Consider the following 18,475-nt stretch of genomic DNA (forward strand, 5'->3'; position numbering starts at 1 on the left):
AAATTTGGAGCAGGGTAGCAAAACATGAAATGAAATGGCTTTCCAGGTCCTGGGACTGACAGGAGTAGAGTATTGTTACCAGCAAGAGCATCTCAGAGAAAAGCTGGCTGAAGGAGAGTCTGAGTGCTAACTGCTCATGCTTCTCCTGCCACTTGTAAGGCAGCGGATGAGTTAAACTTGGGTATTGTCTAGAAAGGCTAACTGCTCTAGCTTAGTAGTACACTATGCATTTCTCTAAAAGAAAATTAAATGTGAACTCTGGCATAGTGGCACATGTCTCTGATCCTAGCACTTGCGAGGCAGAGGCAGATGGATCTCTGTGAGTTTGAGGCTAGCCTGGTTTTCAGTGCTCCAGAACAGCTGGGGCAACATAGAGGGACCCTGCCTCAAAATAAATAAATGGATAGATATAGATAATTATTTTCTATGTATGTGTTTGCTTATACCACATGTATGCAGATGCTTATAGAGCCCAGAAGAATGAGTTGGCTCCCCCGGAACTAGATGTACTGTTGGGTGTTTGTAAGCCAACACTTGAAGTGGGGGCTGGGAAATGAACTTGGTTGGGTCGTCTGCAAGAGCAGCAAGGGCTCTAAGCCACCGAGCCATCTCTTTAGCTCCTTCCATGTGTTTCTTTATGCAAAATGCACACAGAAAAAGCTCCCGTGAACCACCATCTTAAGTCAAGAACATAGGATCCTCGCCTGACCTGTGAACGCCTGTGTTCCCATCTGGCCTCAGCGGCAGGGAGAAGGGCCTTCAGTGCCCAAACCCCAGGGGCCTCAGGACTTCTGCTACCTTGGTGATAAACATTAGGAGTGGGTCATACAGGAATCGGGATGGCTTTGTCTGGAGAACCAGGATCGGTTTCCTTTCTGTCCTGTAATAAAGCACCCCCCCCCCCGCCCCTACATACCTTCTTTTTAGCTTAAAGGGAAAAATGAAGGCTTAAGTGACATGGATTCAACTTCGGTGCTGCATGTTTGAGCTTCTTTCTTTAAATCCTGAAAATAACTGTACATTTGGTTGTACTGAGGCAAGGCTGATGACAGTGCCAGGATTTAGACAGAGGCAGTATGAATCCAAAGCCCTACCCACTAAGCAAAATTGCTTCATTAAGTTGGAAAGTAAATTAAGTTCCTTTCCAGTGGTATGAGTGTCTGTGGGGGTTGAACACAGTGTAGTATAACCATGTACATTTTTTTTTAAATAATTACACATATCCGAGGGAGAAGGTACAGGTAGCTCCTCTCTTCCTCAAAGCCCCAAACCAACGATCTCTGCCAGCACCTTTCTCCGTATGCTGTGTTCTATTGTAGGAAACAGATTAGCACTGTATTATGTCATCATCTGTCTAGTTTAGTGTCTGTGTCCCATAGGGGCTCCTTTCCACGTTAATATGGACTACTACTCGACAGGTGAAGGGATGCTGATGAGAACTTATCATGTGTGTGTGTACACACACGAGCACATGCATGTCTGAGATTCATCTGCAGTGTTGTTTATATGTCTTTTTGCGACAGGGTCTCCTGTTGAACCTGAGGTCACGTCTCAGCCACCTCCCTGCCCCTAGCTCTGACATCACAGACAGAGGCCTTCATTCCCATTATGTCACCACATCCAGCTTTTTACTCCAGGGTCTGGGACGGACCTCAGGCTCTCAGACTTTGCACCGGATGCACTTGCCTGACGGAGCCATCTCCCTGGCCTCGGCAGGACACCTTCGAATGGCTCCCAGGACAGTGCTCTGGGGCTGTTTTAAGAGGTGTCTGCACAGACGAGTGATGGAGAACACTAGGAAACCTAAGGTTTTAGTTCCAACTTTTATGATTTTGGGCAAATCACTTACTTTCTGCTGCAGTTTTCTCATTTGTAGACCGATGAAGTCATACTGCTGTGAATTATGATTCTCTTTCGGTTTAGGGCAAGTTCTCTTGGAATGGTGTACACCCTGGACATGTCAAAATTTCCAGAGTGTGATAGAACGTTAAAGCACTGAAGGGAGGGGAGTGTTTTAAAATATACAGGTGACCATGGCTCTTTATGCGGGTGTGTGAGTTACGTCATTTTCTTCTAGACAGAACTTTCCTAAGAAACACACCTGAGTCTGTAGTCAGCCCTGCAACCCACTTGTTACAACACGTTATCTCAGGGAAGAGATAGACTCCTGTGAAAGGGATGTTTCTGTTAGGATCGCCCCAGGGCCCTCACAAGACTCGAGCTGTGTGCTGAATTACTTACTGCATGCCCTTGCTGTAAGTGTCACAATTCCATAAACACTCATGCTTCCCCCGCAGCCCTTTCTTAGGACTAAAGACAAGGGACTTTACTGCTTTGTCCTTAAAGTTTCTGCTAAGCTGGCTTGAGGACGTCAGGCCAGTCACTGTCAAGTCCATCACAAGACCTTGCAAACAACAACAACAACAACAACAACAACAACAACAACAACAAAACACCGCAAAATTTTGAAAAAAAAAAAAAACATTGTTTACTCCTTCTAATATAAGAACATAATGTTTTAATTACAGAAAATATAGAAAACTTAAAAGGAACACAAATTTGTTACCACTATAAGAAGATGGTTTTACTATAAAGCAAAATTATAATTTAATGTATTCGTTTTCATATTTTGCCTTGTTCTGAGTGTGTATTTATATATACACACTCAATTTTATATACCTAGAATTATTTACTGTATACAAATACTTTAATACTTTTTTATTAGATATTTTCTTCATTTACATTTCAAATGCTATCCCTAAAGCCCCCTATGCCCTCCCTCCCCCGCTCTGCTCCCCAACCCACCCACTCCCGGTTCCTGGCCCTGGCATTCCCCTGTCCTGGGGCATATGATCTTCGCAATACCAAGGGCCTCTCCTCCCACTGATGGCCGACTAGGCCATCCTCTGTTACATATGCAACTAGAGACACAGCTCTGGGGGGTTACTGGTTAGTTCATATTGTTGTCCCTCCTATACGGTTGCAGACCCCTTTAGCTCCTTGGGTACTTTCTCTAGGTCTTCCACTGGGAGCCCTGTGTTCCATCCAATCGATGACTGTGAGCATCCACTTCTGTATTTGCCAGGCACTGGCATAGCCTCACAAGAGAGAGCTATGTCAGGGTCCTGTCAGCAAAATCTTTCTGGCATATGCAATAATGTCTGGGTTTGATGGTTGTATATTATACTCTTTAATATTATATATAAACATCTTCCTATGCCACTAAATGGTTTTTGGTTTTCTTTTGTAGAAAGGACTCTCTCACACTGTCAGGATAGCCTCCATTTATTCCCCTTCTGCTTCGGTCTCCCACACCCTGGGACTGTACGATGCGATCAGCCTGTGCTCAGGTCTACGTTACTTCATAGTATGCTACTTGGTGTCTTTTTAAAAAGCTGCATGCTGCCCTGAGATACTGTTTTACAAGCCATGTTTGACAACGTGTTAAGTGAAAAACAGAAGCAGGGATCAGACAGCTGGAGATCTCCAGACTGACTCCTGGGCTTTAGGCTCATCTCGTTGCCCCACTGTTGAAATGGTCAACTCAAGTTGCCTACTCAGTTGACTATCTGGTACTGGTTCTGGACTTGTCTCTACAGCATCCAGGGTTTTACACCTTGCCTGGGCAGCTGACCCGGACTCTGAAGCTCAACACAACTCCAAGCACATGGCTTGACCCAACAACTGCAGACTGGTAAAGGTTTATTATGTAACACCATAGATTTCCTCTTATTTTCAGACACTCCCTGTACTCTGCTATGGCCTATTGTACCCATTCGGCAACACACAGACAAATGCATGAACACACACACACACACACACACACACACACACACACACACGGCCTAAGAATTAAATATTAGTAGTTATGATCAGAATAAAGAATCTGTATTTTCCAAAGGCCAACTATTGAGGAAAATAAGGACTACTAGTCAAATTGTCAAAAGACACAAACATGTCTTTTTCTGCTCATGGTAGTGTGCCACTACATTTAATTCCTTATATATTTTATGTATGCTCATAAAAATCTTTTAGAAGGGAAACTATGCTGAACAAGACATGAATTTTTTAAACAAGGCCCTTTGGTTTGTTGATTTATCTACTGTACATGAGTACACTGCAGCTGTCTTTAGATACACCAGAAGAGGGCATTGGATATCATTTCAGATGGTTGTGAGTCACCATGTGGTTGCTGGGAATTGAACTTAGGAACTCTGGAAGAGCAGTCAGTGCTCTTAACTGCTAAGCCATCTCTTCAGCACCTAACTAAGGCCTTAGTTTCCATTTTGTAAAATATTTGGGTCAATGTTAACACTGCAAAAAATTACCCGTGGTTGCTAACTCAGCAAGCAATGGGTGTTACCATCTTTATACTACAATAGGTAAAATAACACAGCATTTGAATTTGGTTGTGTGTGAGGCTCAGCCTTTACTTGTTTTACTAGTCATGTGCATTTTTACATGAGTAGAATTTTTTAACCATTGTTCATTGATTTGTCAAGATTTCAATGTTTTCAGTATCCATTTGTTTAAGTCTTTTGATGTTAGAGTTAAATTTTAAATTGATTTCATTTTGTTTTGAAATTATTTTGATGCATAGAAACTTAAACCATATTAAGATCAAATAATTATGTACTTTCATTGAAAATATTCCTTCTGATGGATAAATGCAGAGGTGTCTAAGTCGAGGCCTGGGCTGTTAGCAGTTAAGGACAGCTGTGAGTGGGCCTAAAACAAAGTCACAAACTTAAAGTGTTATCAGGTTTTTTTTTCTCAATTTTCTTTTCTAACTTGAATACACTAGGCATGTTCTACCAATAACCTACATCCCTAGACCCATTTTTATTTTTAATTCTGAGACATTGTTTCACTAAATGTTCAGTCTGCCTTTGAATTCACTCCATGGTTCAGGAAGGCCTTAAATCCGCTTGCCTCGGTCTTCTGAGCACCTTGAGTTCTATGCTTAGGCTGCCAGATCTAGCTTTGCCTGGGGAGTTTTATGTTGACTCTGGATATATAGGTTGTACATGCACACGCACACACACACAAGTCAATCATTTACTGATGGTGAATCACAAAAAATGTTTAAAGCAATTCTTTGGTATACATATATTTATTAAAGACAAATTTGCATACTAGTTAGACAGATGTACTTTTTTTTTTTTTTTCATTAAGAACTAAATTCTGGGACTAGAGAGATGGCTTCAAGGTTAAGACCACTTTTTGCTCTTACAGAGGACCTGGGTTCAATTCCCAGTACCCCCTTGGTGGCTCATGACCATTTGTAACTCTAAGTTCAGGAGATCCAGTGCCCTTTTCTGACTTCTGCCAGCATGAGGCACACACAGGGTGCACACATATATATGCAGACAGGCCAAATATTCATTTTGGTAAAATACACAAATATTTGTTCTCTGAATTTGAGACTGCAGAACACACTTTTTTCAACATTTTCCCAGAGTTAATACTTTAATTTTACAATTACAGTGGCTGAAAACTCTGCTTCACACCAACACATAGTACAAAATTGCAGAAGTAAGTTTAAGACCATTTTAGAAAGTGCTAAAATTCTGTCCCCTAATCCCAATTCAAAATTCACTTAACAATTTTAGAGAAAACTGAAGTTAGCAAGTCAAGCAAGAAGGTTAAAAAAAACAAACATTATAGACTAATTTGGTACAAAGATACATTAACCTGATACTTAATATGCTGAGAAAGATGATAGGAAACCCTCAAACCTTTGGTTTCTGTCTGTCTACTGTCCTTCTTTCATGACAGAAAAGTTTATATCACAGTAGGAACACACAATAGTGCTAAAAGTGAGCAGTGGTGTTTCAGGCAGCATTTGTTATGGCATGAAGGCCTGAACAGTACAAACTGCTCAGATTAAAAGGTTACATTTATGTTGTGAAATATGGCATGGATGTATGCTACCATATACCTCAGATTCACTGGCGGTGGGGGATACCTCAAATTTATTAACATGTTCTATTCTGAGTTAGTTTTTGGTCACTGCACAGTCAGAAGCCTTGTGCTACTAACAACTCTTGAATTCCCTGGGTGTAGTTATGTGCGTCCCTATAATGAATGGGTCACAACCCACAGTTTAAGAAGCTATGAATTAGAATACTCAACACACTACAGCTGTCTTCCCTGCTGGACTGTGAGCTGAGCAGGGCATCCTTTTATCCTTGCATGTTATACACATAACAGTATAGAATCTGGCAGATTTTCCATTGACATTTGCTGAAACCCTGCATGAAGGGACCACATAACATGAGCCAGTGGTTCAAGTTTGTGTGGTATATGGAAGAAGCCGTTATGTCCACATGGGCTCTTCAGTCGCCATCAGAACAGACTATGAAGAAGACCTCACAGCCTGCGGAGTACAAGGAAGCAGCTTGTAGAATTAATCATTATTTCCTAAATGTGAGGAAGATTCAAGTCCAGGAACTCCACAATCTCAAGACTAATACTGAAGACTTCAAAATAGAGCTGCCCACTGTGATCTATAAAACAGGACACACTTTATAGGAACCGAGAAACAGCTGTTTCCCAGTTTCTGTTTTAAAAGGGGAACCAGGTAACAGGGCTCAAGGGTACATCCTAAGCATACAGGGGAAATTTATTTGCTTAGCGAAACGTGACATGGAGCTGGCAAAGGGCGTGGTTTGTATGACAACGTCCTGGTTTGTGAAATGAAGAGGATAAGAAGGGCAGGAGGAGTCACTTCAGCACCAGGATTAAAGAGAAAGGAAACACCAATAAACACAGGAGGAGGAAAAAGAGACACGAGGGAGGTTGAAACTGAAGAGAGCTGTATGTACTCCAGGGAAGACACTCACTGGAAGACCCACGAATCACTCACAGTCACAATGACTTCAGCTAAACAAAGTTTACATGAAGACGACACTGATCTAGACAGAAGAACAGAAACTGAAATCCTGGTCACCAGTAGCAGCATGAATACCGAGTTTCGCTGTGCACCACGGGAGGGGTTTTTACAGAAGCATATCTGGGAAATATATTAAGAGTCCAGGGGAGAATTTTACACTGCTTGGATATACTTAGAAGCAGGTAACAGACAAAGAAGCATGTTTAAACATTTCATTGACATTTTCATGCTTAAACTTTACTAGCATCGATATTTTTAGTATAACCAAGCATTTGTTGAAGTGAAAGGAGCACACATCTGTATTATGCACCATATTCTTTCAAGTGGCAGTTGGCAGCCAGCACTCTTTAGCATTTCCTAAAAGCATACAATTATTATTATTTGGGGAAAATGACCTAATTCTTTCTTTAAAAGAACAAGGCTAATGTTGTTTTCCTTCAATTCTGTTTTCCTTCTCTCCTTCCTATGACTTACGATGAAAGTATTCATTGTGGCCAATATGAATATGAACTCATTCACCCCTTAGATATTTAATAGGCACCTGTTACATGCCTGGTGCTCTGCTGTGCCTTAAGGTAGCCAGAAAAAACAAGACACTGCTCTTACTCTGAGAAACTGACAATATAGAGGAAAAGGTCGGGGGTGCAGGCGATTGAGACATGGCGTGGGACTACAGTGGTGGACAAAAGACGAGGCTGGCTGTCAGGAGCGTGCAGTTGTGTTGATTAAAGGATGTACTGAGAGTTATCTAAGCTGGAAGACCTGTATGCATACTGCTCATTAAAATTCAGGTCTACATACAAAAGGAAAGGTAACTCACTGTATGGTAATTTAAAAATTAAGATATACAGTGTAGGAGATGCTCATGAACAGAGATCTGATGCCAAAGGGCATCTTCATACAACCAAAGACCACAGCAATGGCAAGATTACCTGGATCTGAAAGCATTGTCAAGAAAAAGCACAGAGTATACTCATGTTCTTGACTCAAAAATGATTTTGGGCCCCTTAAAAAAGCGGAAGGGCAGCAAGCAGTTCCCAGTGAGAGCCCACGGCTGCTCCTGACACCCACAGCTCCGACGACTCAAAGGCCACTCCTCTTACTCTCTGCCCAGGTTTCTTAATTTTCCCCCAGACAGAGCCACAGTTCACAGCAATGGCACGGACACAATGGAATCCTTAGAAGCCATCTCTCACTGAAGAATCAAAGCTCTCCAGCTTATGCCTCAATGAACATCGACTTCCTCTGACTGGTGAGCAGCTTTTGGCTGGATGTCCAAAGGTGAGTTTGGTTTCTAGATCACTGTTTTAGTATACAAGAGAATTCATGTTGTCACATTTTAAAGAACATGAAATAGTACACCATCTCCTTGAAGTCAGGTGGCAACTGCTGCTGGGAATGAAAGCAGGTGAGACCCCCCTCCCCCATGATGACGTCACTAGTTACAGACTTTAGGAGTTCCAAGCAGTTCCAAGACTTTAGGAGATGTGTACAACGTCTCTTTCCACTGACTGCAGCATAGGCACAGATAAAGCTTCCCAGAAAGGGTTTACCTTACTTTGTAAGTTATTTTAACTTGGTAATTAGAACGTGGTGGAAAGGTTATGACGACGTGGACATCACATGCTCCACACGGTGACTGCTTTACCACAGGGCGGCATGCCCTCACACTGCTTTCTGAGTTGTACATCAAGCCCCAGGGCTAGAGTTTATTTATGTTGGCTACTTTACACTTTCTCACCCACCCCTCCAGTTTCCCTCACCTTTATGCCAAAAAGCAGACGCAGAGTTTTTCCTTTTCATAATTTACTATGTTGAACACATATCCAAGTCAGGATGCTCCTTTCAGCCACAGGAAGAGTCTGGGGCCACCTGACTCACTGTCAGGACAAACCCAGCAATAGAAAAGGCAATCTGGCTAAAAAGGAGAGACGAGTGGAAACTTTGAAGGCAGCACACATCTAAGGAGCTATGTCATTTGAAATTAATTCTGAAGTCAGCGATTAGAGTCAGGTTACAGTCCAACTATAATTCTGCTGCTAATTGCTCGAACCATTACAACACTTATTTCATTGAGAGACACTCAGCCGTGACTTCGAAGGGTGGGCTGGGGGCAGAAGGAAGGAAGGAAGGAAGGAAGGAAGGAAGGAGACAGCCAGACAAATGGCAACTCTTTCCTTTTACAAACAGACATGCCTAATAGGCTGCTAACTGAAATGATTATGTCTTGCCTAAGTGAGAGATCCTATGTGCCGCTTTCTCCTTTTCCCAGCACAACAAGGCACCTCAGGCCACAGCTCTTTAGTAAGCTACAAAGGACCACTGAAGAGATTCTTTGGATGTGTGCTATTGTGGGAAGCACCGAGGTGAGACGACAAGAGCATCCACTCAGGAAAGAGGAAGAAGCCAGGGATACATGGCTTGAGCAACGCAGTGTCAGCAGTTCAAGGTTCAGAACAACACTAAGAAGCAATGGTGACTGCTAGAGGGAGCAGTGGAAATACTGCCAAGTGCTACGAGCAGGGGCGGCTGTGCACAGAGGGAATAAGCCGAGACATCGTGAGGCTAGTTCCTGACAGTTCGAGACTCACACACGTCTAACCACTATACAACATAGCATCAGGACTAAAAGGCATACCAGGAGAAACCGCCAGCTTCTGACTGCCCCATGGTTTGTCTACAACCTCAGAGGTGTCATCCTATCCTTCCTGCACAGGTCCTAGGAGGCCCCTTTGTCACCTGGAACTGTATACCCACTCCCTACTATTGCTACCGGCACTTGCACAACAGCACTGAGCGCTGGGTTCTGTGGGAAGAGACCCTTTCTATGACTGGTTGGTTGCAGGTTTTACATCACATGAGGTGCTGAGGTCAATCAAGGTCGGCAGTTGTGACCTCCAGGTCACTGCAAAGGTCTCAGCATCCTTTCTCTTCCCATTTGCATTTCTGTTCTCCAGTTTATACACCAGAAGAAAAGGGGTCTAGTGATGCCCGAAGCTGAACTGTACAGCTTAATGGCCAGAAACCAGACTTGTCACATGTAATCAAATCAGCGTAGTGTTGGTGACATAGTTAAGACAGTTGAAAAATCAGTTGCTGTTCCAAGTTCTAATTTTCAAGTTATTGTTGGGGCTGAGACTTCTCTCACCTTGCAGCTTTTATTTTGGAAGAACTCCAAAGCACACTTTTAGTCATATTTGAGTAATTGAAACATGAAAAAAAAAAAAAGCAATGTTTCAGCCACATTAAACTCTAACCAGATGCTCTTAAAGTTTCTGTGTGTACACATCACTCTTTACTCTGGCACAAAGCAGAGGAAATGTGTCCACCAGACTGGAAATACAGTACCCTTAAGAGCCACCATAGCCTACTGACACATTGCATCTCCAAAGAGGAAGAAAAGGAGGCTCCTGTTGGCCTCTCCAGTTCTCCTCTCTCCTCAGAACGTGGGGAATCCAAGCACAATCAAGTTAGCGTTTACTGAGAGCCAGGAACAGTGCTGAAGAACAGCGGGAAGTTGGCAAGGATTTAATCAACGTACAAACTGAAAATGACATCTGTCTAGGATTTTCATAAGAAAGGCTGACACCAGGTTTCCACTTGAGTGGCCAAAGTTAGTGGCAGTTCTTTTCCTTCTATTAACAAGAAGCAAAGGGAGAACGGGTTTGGGGGTTTAAAATAAAAGCAATGTGCCTGAGAAGTAAGCACTCTTACCAGCGGAGCTGCATCCCAAGCACACCTGTACTCTCAGCACCAGGCAGGCGGAGGAAGAGGCAGGAGAGCTCAGAGTTCAGGCCAGTGTGCTCCTTAATGAACCTGAGGCCAGTCTGGGATACTTGGGACTTGGTCTCAATAATATAAATAATGACAGGTTGACTTTAGGCTTTTAATTCCAATGTCACCATCTCCTGTAATCCCCTTCACTCTCATTGTGAGTATGCAAAGTATGCGTGTGTGCATGTGTGTATATGTGTATGGAAGAGTGTGCATTTATGGCTGGGGAACACAGAGCCTCAGGGCACACTAGGTAAGTACTCTACCATTGAACAATCCCAGCCCTAACATCTTAACATCTATCTAAAATGTACATATGATCAATCACAAAATGTTCTAATGAAAACTCCACAGCATTGTCCCTTGTAATTAAAATAATATCTATGTAAGAAACATTCATTATTAGTCTTTGCTGTCAACCTTTTTCTCTTTCTTTCTCCTCCCTTCCTCTCTCCCTCCTTTCCTTCCTGTCTTTCTTCTTGGTTTTTCAAGACAGGGTTTCTCTGTGCAGCCCTAGCTGTCCTGAAACTAGCTCTGTAGATCACGCTGGCCTCAAACTCAGAGATTCACTTGCCTCTGCCTCCCACGAGTGGGGTTTAAAGACATGTGCCATTACAGCCAGGCCACTGTGCAACTTTTATTATAAGAAAATCAAATTTTATCTCCTCTGCTGTGATAGCAATTCTTGACTGTCAGCTTGAATGAATTCCATCTGGAATTAACTAAAACTTTAGCAGCTAGGTACACTTCTGAGGAATGGTTTCTTCTTTAATTATATCATTTGAAGTGGGAAGAGCCACTTTTCACCTGGATCTTTTGAGGTAGGAAAATATACCTTTAATTTGGGCCCCTTCTTCTGGTGTCAGCTTGTATGAAGGACATGGACAAAGGAAGCTTTTGTTGCCTCTTTGCTCTTGCTATCCCTGGAAGTCCTCTCCTTCACTTGTAGCTGGTCTTGGCTACTTTGTGGGTTCTTTTTCCCACTCTTTATCTCTCAGGTTTCACCCCCTATCACTAGATGGGAGAGAAAGAAGGATAGAGAGGGAAGGAGAGAAAATAGGATAGAGGAGAATAAGTGAGTGAGTGAGGGATGGAGGGGGATCCTATGGATCTAATTTCTTTATTCTGGTTTCTTCTTTGAGCATGCATGAGTACTAACAAACAACAACCAACCCTCCATTAGGGCACACACACACACACGCACACGCACACGCACACACACACCCAAACACCCCTCCACACCTATCCCCTTTGAAAATTGCAGCTGGCAAACCAAACCTCCGCTAGGGCATGAGGCAAATTATAGTTAGCTGGTGCGAAGCAGCGCCATATCCCCATACTGGGGATTAAAACAAACATATTTTTGTAATATTTCTGTGTTTCTTAAAGAAACCAAAATCCCAGAATTCTCTCTTAATTCACTGGCACCATAGAGCCTAATTTTTAGGGTTTCTGGCATATACTGAAGACTAGCTCAGACATCCAGCCTGTGGACTCAACAACTACTGGATTCTTGAACAGTCTGTTGGTAGACAGTCATTGTTAGGCTAGTAAGTCATTCAAGTAAATCGTGTGTGGTGTGTGTGTGTGTATTCTATAAGTTCTGTTCCTCTAGAGAACCTTGAACAATACAGATTTTGGTACCAGAAGAGGTTCTAGAACAACAAAAGTATATGGAAGATTTAAAAAAGTATCTGGAATAGTATTTTCAATTTGCTAACATCTACACATACTGACCCCTCACCTAGAATCCCAGAGAGTACTAAAAGCCATGGTGTGAACTATTTTATAAACTTAAGAAGTCCAGCGGTATGGGGCATACAGAGATATTCCTTCTAAGGTGAACCTGGTGCTGCCTACCACTAAGAAAGTAGCACAATGTTTCGTGGGCCTGCTTGGATTCTGGAAACATACCATTCCTTACTTGGTGTGTTACTCCATCTCATATACCAAATAACTTGGAACGCTGCTAACTTTGAGTGGGGCCTGGAACAGGAGAAGAGTCTTCAACAGGTTCAGGCTGCTTTATCACTTAGACCACATGATCCAACTGACCCAATAATACTTGAGGTGTCAGTGGCAGATAGGGATGCTGTTTGGAGTCTTTGGTAGGCCTCTATAGGTGAATCACAGAAGAGGCCTTTGGGATTTTGCAGCAAGCCTCAATCATCTTCTGAAGACAACTATTCTCTCTTTGCATGAAGAAGTTGCCTAGATGCATATGGTTTCTTTTCTTTTCTTTTCTTTTCTTTTCTTTTCTTTTCTTTTCTTTTCTTTTCTTTTCTTTTCTTTTTTCTTTTCTTTTTTTCTCTTCTCTTCTCTTTTCTTTCCTTTCCTTTTTCCTTTTCCCTTTTTCCCTTTTTCCCTTTCCCTCCCTCCCTCCCTTCCTCCCTTCCTTCCTTCCTTCCTTTTCTTTATATTAGATATTCTTTATTTACATTTCAAATGCTATCCTGAAAGTTCCCTATACCCTCCCCTGCCCTGCTCCCCTACCCACCCACTCCCACTTCCTGGCCCTGGCATTCCCCTGTACTGTGGCATATAATCTTTGCAAGACCAAGGGCCTCTCCTAACAATGATGGCCAACTAGGCCATCTTCTGCTACATATGCAGCTAGAGACACGAGCTCCGGGGGTACTGGTTAGTTCATATTGTTGTTCCACCTATAGTGTTGCAGACCCCTTCAGCTCCTTGGGTACTTTCTCTGGCTCCTCCATTGGGGCCCCTGTGTTCCATCCAATAGATGACTGTGAGCATCCACTTCTGTATTTGCCAATGCCTATGGTTTCTACTCTCCTTTCTATGCCATCTGCTGCAGAGCATGCGTGTATAGTCTCATCCTATGATCTATAGAATCATCCTATGATCTGTTGACTGAGGAGAAGACTAGGGCCTGGCTTACTGACTGTTCTGCAGAAGTGGACAGCTGCAGCATTACAACCACTTTTTGGAACAACCCTAAAAGACACCAGCAAAGGGAAATCTTAATAGTGGTGGAATTCTGGGCAGTACAGGTGGTTGTAAGTTTTGCTTGGAAGGAGAAGCAGCCAGATATGTGATTGTTCAACAATTCATGGACTATGGCCAACGGATTGGCTGGATGGTCAGGGGCTTGGAAAGAGCATGATTGAAAAATTGATGAGAAAGATGTCAACAGAAGAAATATGTAGATAGATCTCGCCAAATAGGTGAAGGATGTGAAGATAATTGTGTCTTATGTAGTCATCAAAAGGTGACTTCAGCTAAGGAGGAGTTCAGTAATCAAGTAGAGAGGATGGCCTCATCTGCAGAAAACAGCCTCTTTGCCCAGTCATGAATGACCATGGTGGCAGAGATGCATGAGACTGATGACATGGACTTCCACTCATCACGGCTGACTTGGTTATAGCTACTGCTGAATGCCAGATCTGCCAATACCAGAGACCAACACTGAGTCCCAGATATGGTACTATTCCCTGGGGTGATCAGCCAGTGACCTGATGTCAGGATGACTTACACTGAACCACTTATTTCATGGAGAGGATACCGCTCTTTTTATTGGAGAACTTATTTTGGTCATGGATTTGCTTTTGCTGCATGTAATGCTTCTGCCCAAACCACCAAACCCACCAGAATGCCTTCTCCACCATCATGGTATTTAACACAGCATTGCTTCTGGTCCAGGAAGTCACTTCACAAAGAAGTGTAACAATGGGCCCACAATCACGGAATCTACTGGTTTTACCATGTTCTCCACCATCCTGAAGCATCTGGCCTGATAGAAAGATGGCATGGCCTTTTGAAGACACAGTTATAGTGACACTTTGGTAGCAGTAGCATGGAGGGCTGGGGCAGGGTCCTCCTAAAGGTAGAAAATTCTTTGAGTCCTTATGGTTATTCCCATACCCAGGATCCATGGGTCCAGGAATCAAAGGGTGGAAAAAGAAACAGTTTCACTCACTATCACCCCTAGTAACCCCAGAAGGAAAATGTTTGTTTCCTGTTCCTGCAACCTGAAGTTCTGCTGGCCTAGAACTTTTGGTTTCAAAGGGGGAGCACTCTTGCCAGGAGCCATAACAAACATTCCATTGAACTGGAAGCTCAGGCTCCCCTTCTAGCTACTTTGGGCTTCTGATGCACGTGAGCCAACAGGAAATAACAGTTTTGGAAGGATGATTGATCCAGAGTATGAATGGGGAAATTGGATTGTTTCTCCACAATGGAAGTTAGAAAGGTTATGTCTGGAGTTCAGGAGACACTGGTAATATCATGTACTGAGATTAAAGTCAGCGTGAAAGTAGACAGTCTAATCCAGACAGGATGACAAAGGGCATAGACTCTTCAGGAATGACATGCATCACTCCCCAGGAGACCAAGACCTGCTGAGGTGCTTGCTGATGGTGGAGGGAATACAGAATGGGTGGTAGAGCAAGGGAGTTATAAATACAAGCTAAGGCTAAATGAGGATTATAATTGGCACAAGTATTTCTGTCATATTTTGTTAAAAATATATTTGTGTTTTCTTTCCTCAATTTCTTTATCAGGTGATAAAATATCAATGAACAGAATATCAGTTTTAGGATAATCCCCCAAAAATGTTACTCAAAAACACTGCTATCTATTCTAAAATTTACAATGCATTTGTAGTTATACAAGGGTATTTATCTTATGCATAATTATGACCTGGTTAAGTATATAATACGTAATTATACATGGGACAGCTATCATGTTAGGCATAGCTTTTACCTGGTTATTGTTTTCATTTGGAAACTAAGCATGACATCAGGAGCTATGATTGTGTGCCATGCTGTCAGGGGCTGCTTGTGATAGCTATTCTTGGCTGTAAACGTGACACCATCTGGAATTAGGTAAAACCCAAGCAGTTTGGTACAACTCTGAGGGATTTTTCTTAACAAAATCATTTGAAGTGGGAAGACACACCTTCAATCCAGATCTTTTGAGGTGGGAAGACCTGCCTTTAATCTGGGCCAGCCTTTCTGGTGGCAGCCTGGGTAAAGGACATGGGAGAAGGAAGTTTGCTGTTTGCCTGCTTGCTCTTGGCCTCGCTAACGAGTCCATTCCTTCACTGGCATGAGAGTCTGCTTCTTCAGAAGACCGGCTGATACATCCAGCCTTGTGGACTGAACAACTACTGGGTTTTAGATTTCCCCTTGATAGACAGCCAGTGTTGGTTTAGCTCCATCACAGCCTGAAAGCCACTCTAAAAGTTTCCTCTCCCTCCACTTCTCTTCATTCTACCAGTTCTGTGTCTACAGAGCTCCCTGATGAGATTCCTACCTTGTAAGACATTGTTTCTCTGTCTCCCTTATACAACTTCTATTCAAATGTTTCTACCTCCGACTACTTTCCTTTCTGCTAACTCTTTTAAAACTAGCCAACTGCAAAAGACTGTGAGACAGGACTCTAGCCAGTGTGGGAAGACTCAGTCTCTCTCTGCCTTTGAATAATCACTAAGGGCTCTGGCAGCAGGGCTGGGTCGTGGTTCGCTGAGCTGCTTCCATGTTGTGTGTTCCTTTGTGCTACAGTGAGGCCACTATTTCCAGTAGGAGCTACAGGAAGGCTTCCCAGGCCTTGGCTTCCATTTGTTTCTTCAGGTCCTCTCTCCTTTGTTCCCTAGAGTGTGGCTGACCTGTTCCAGCCACATTGACCTCCCTGGGCCCCTACAGTAAACCATGCCTTTTGTGACCTCAGGGCCTTACAAGTTCTGCCTGGAAGGCGCTTTCTTCTTTGTTTTTATATAGCACTGGTCTTACAGATGTACCTTCTTTAGAGAAGTCCCAGGCAACTGGAACAGGCATGTCCCTGTCTCTTTTACCAGGGCACTTTCATTATGGTTACATTTTATGTTTTGAGACAGAGTCTGGTAGCCCAGTCTAGTCTTGAACTTCCTATGTACCTGAGGATGGCCTTGAACTTCGGACCCCCCTGAATGCTGGGATTCGAGTATACAATACCCAGTGTATATTCACTCAAGACCTCTTACATGTTAAGCAAGCACTCTACCCACCGCGCTATGCAGACCAGTTACTTATTTCATTTCTTTTACAGACTCCAATTTCCAAAATGGTGAGGATGGATAATTTTTCCTTGAAACATATTTTTACTATTCGGGACAGTGTCTAAGCACAATAAGTAACCACTGAATGGATGAATGAATATAATTGCAAATAATAAAGTTAGAAGACAAAAGAGCATCTTTTTTATTGTGTTTTGACTACCACAAATACAATTATACCGTTGTAAATCTTGCATTGCTGTGAGACTTTGTTCATGGCTTCATTTTAACTAGGACCACCCTGAGTGACTTGAGGCTGAGAGAATGGAGACCTAACGTATGGCTACAATTAGAGCATTTCAAAAGGACTGCTTTAAAAGACCAGGTTTGGCACACAATATGGTCTGAATGGGGACTGGGCAGTTCTTTCGTATTTAAAGACATTTGTGGTTGAAGGCAAAGCTGCCATTATGTGTGTGGCTTGGTGTTCCTGAACTTGGGGGGGAAATTAGAAAGAACCTTAAAGTCCAGCAAGAATAGAGAGTACAATGGACTGTTGAGAGTCTTGTGAGGCCACTCGAAGGGAACACCCTTGTCCTTGTCGTTTGACTCTGTCTTGGGCCATCACCTTGTGCAGTTGCCTGCAACTTTGGTGACACCCTGGTATCAAGTCTGCCTCTCAATCCTGCCCAGTGGTTAAAATGGAAGATCCCAAGACTATATTGGGTCTGGTTTTGGGCCCAGTGAAACCAAGCCTGGCAGGTTACCAGGATCCCAGCCACCAGGTCTAGAATTGTCCGGGTACTCACTGGATGGCCTCTAGAGTGGGCCACGAGGCCTTATGCTGATGACAAGCAGCCTTCCTTCAGTCACCTACCATGGTGCTCAGCCCTGACCACTAAGTTCCCCTTGGTTGCTGCAATGTATGTGATTCATTAAGTTCTCCATTAGGTCACAGTGCAGACTACCTGGAGTCAGGCTATCGTCACCCCCAGCCCAGAGTCTCCTTGTGGTGTTTAAATACTCTACTTGCAATGAATGTCACTGGTCTCCCGGCTCGTGACAGCCTCACCCACTCCTTGTCTCCACGGGGCTTGGCCTCCTCAGTCACTACACATTGCTAATCAGAGATTGCTGTGAAGAGGTTCTTATGTAAGTGTCTGCTTAAGGCCTTCCACCATACAGGATACCCAGTGGTACTGAACATGGTTATACAGCTTTCATGAGTAAAACACAAGACCAGGATTAGATGAAATCCAAGTTCCATTTCAGGGGAAACATTCAGAGTCCTAGGAAAAGTTCTTGGGGGAGGGTTAATCTTATGTGTTTTCCTCTTTCTAGTTCCCGGACTAATGTCCTGTGAAAATGCCTCTGGTTGCTCTCCACTGTGTACACAGCACAGGAGATTTCACGCATCTAAAAGACTCCAATCATCCAAGCCCAGACAAAGAGTCTACTTGGTCCAAAGCTGGCCCCAGTGGCCCTGTTCTTGCGGCAAAGGAGCAGTTTGCTATTGCGAAGCCATCCATGGTACCTGCTAGGGTGTCTGGTTTCTACTGTGTCCTCGCTTACTTCCTGGGCAGAGACCTGCTCCTCTTCCCAGGGTGTACTGTTCAAATATTTATACCCCATTCCATGAAGACTTTGCTACCTCCACCTCTAAAAGGTTCCACCAGTGTTATTCAGCCCCCGCACTGAAAAGTACAGCCCATTAAAACCTGGGATTTGCACGACTGCCTCTCGCACTGGACCAAGTTCACGGTGGCCAGGATGACATTTTATTTTGTCCTTGGAGTACCAACACCCAGTGC

At 43.3% G+C, this 18,475-nt stretch overlaps 1 protein-coding gene and 1 long non-coding RNA gene across 8 annotated transcripts in view; one reads left to right on the forward strand and one right to left on the reverse strand.

Annotated features, from left to right (window-relative positions):
- Positions 1 to 18,475, reverse strand: part of Cmss1 (cms small ribosomal subunit 1) — a 304,869-nt gene that overhangs the window by 28,298 nt on the left and 258,096 nt on the right. Inside the window, exon 1 of one of the 5 annotated variants that reach the window (XM_011245995.3) lies at positions 11,505 to 11,705. The exons of the other annotated variants lie outside the window; for them this stretch is intronic. The gene's annotated coding sequence lies outside the window, so the exon portion shown is untranslated. Of the gene's footprint in view, positions 1 to 11,504; positions 11,706 to 18,475 lie in introns of those variants that run through there. 5 annotated transcript variants of the gene reach the window in all.
- On the forward strand, positions 1,349 to 17,896 carry 4921517D16Rik. 3 transcript variants are annotated; one of them, XR_001781913.2, is made up of 4 exons: positions 1,349 to 1,808; positions 3,251 to 3,694; positions 8,010 to 8,176; positions 16,959 to 17,896. It is a non-coding gene; the product is annotated as an RIKEN cDNA 4921517D16 gene (long non-coding RNA). The 3 variants fall into 3 exon arrangements; XR_876117.3 differs by lacking the exon at positions 16,959 to 17,896 and adding an exon at positions 9,168 to 11,136; XR_003951894.1 differs by lacking the exon at positions 16,959 to 17,896 and adding an exon at positions 9,168 to 11,136 and having other exon boundaries at positions 8,030 to 8,176.

The sequence above is a fragment of the Mus musculus genome, chromosome 16, assembly GCF_000001635.26.
Source record: "Mus musculus strain C57BL/6J chromosome 16, GRCm38.p6 C57BL/6J".
NCBI lineage: Eukaryota > Metazoa > Chordata > Mammalia > Rodentia > Muridae > Mus > Mus musculus.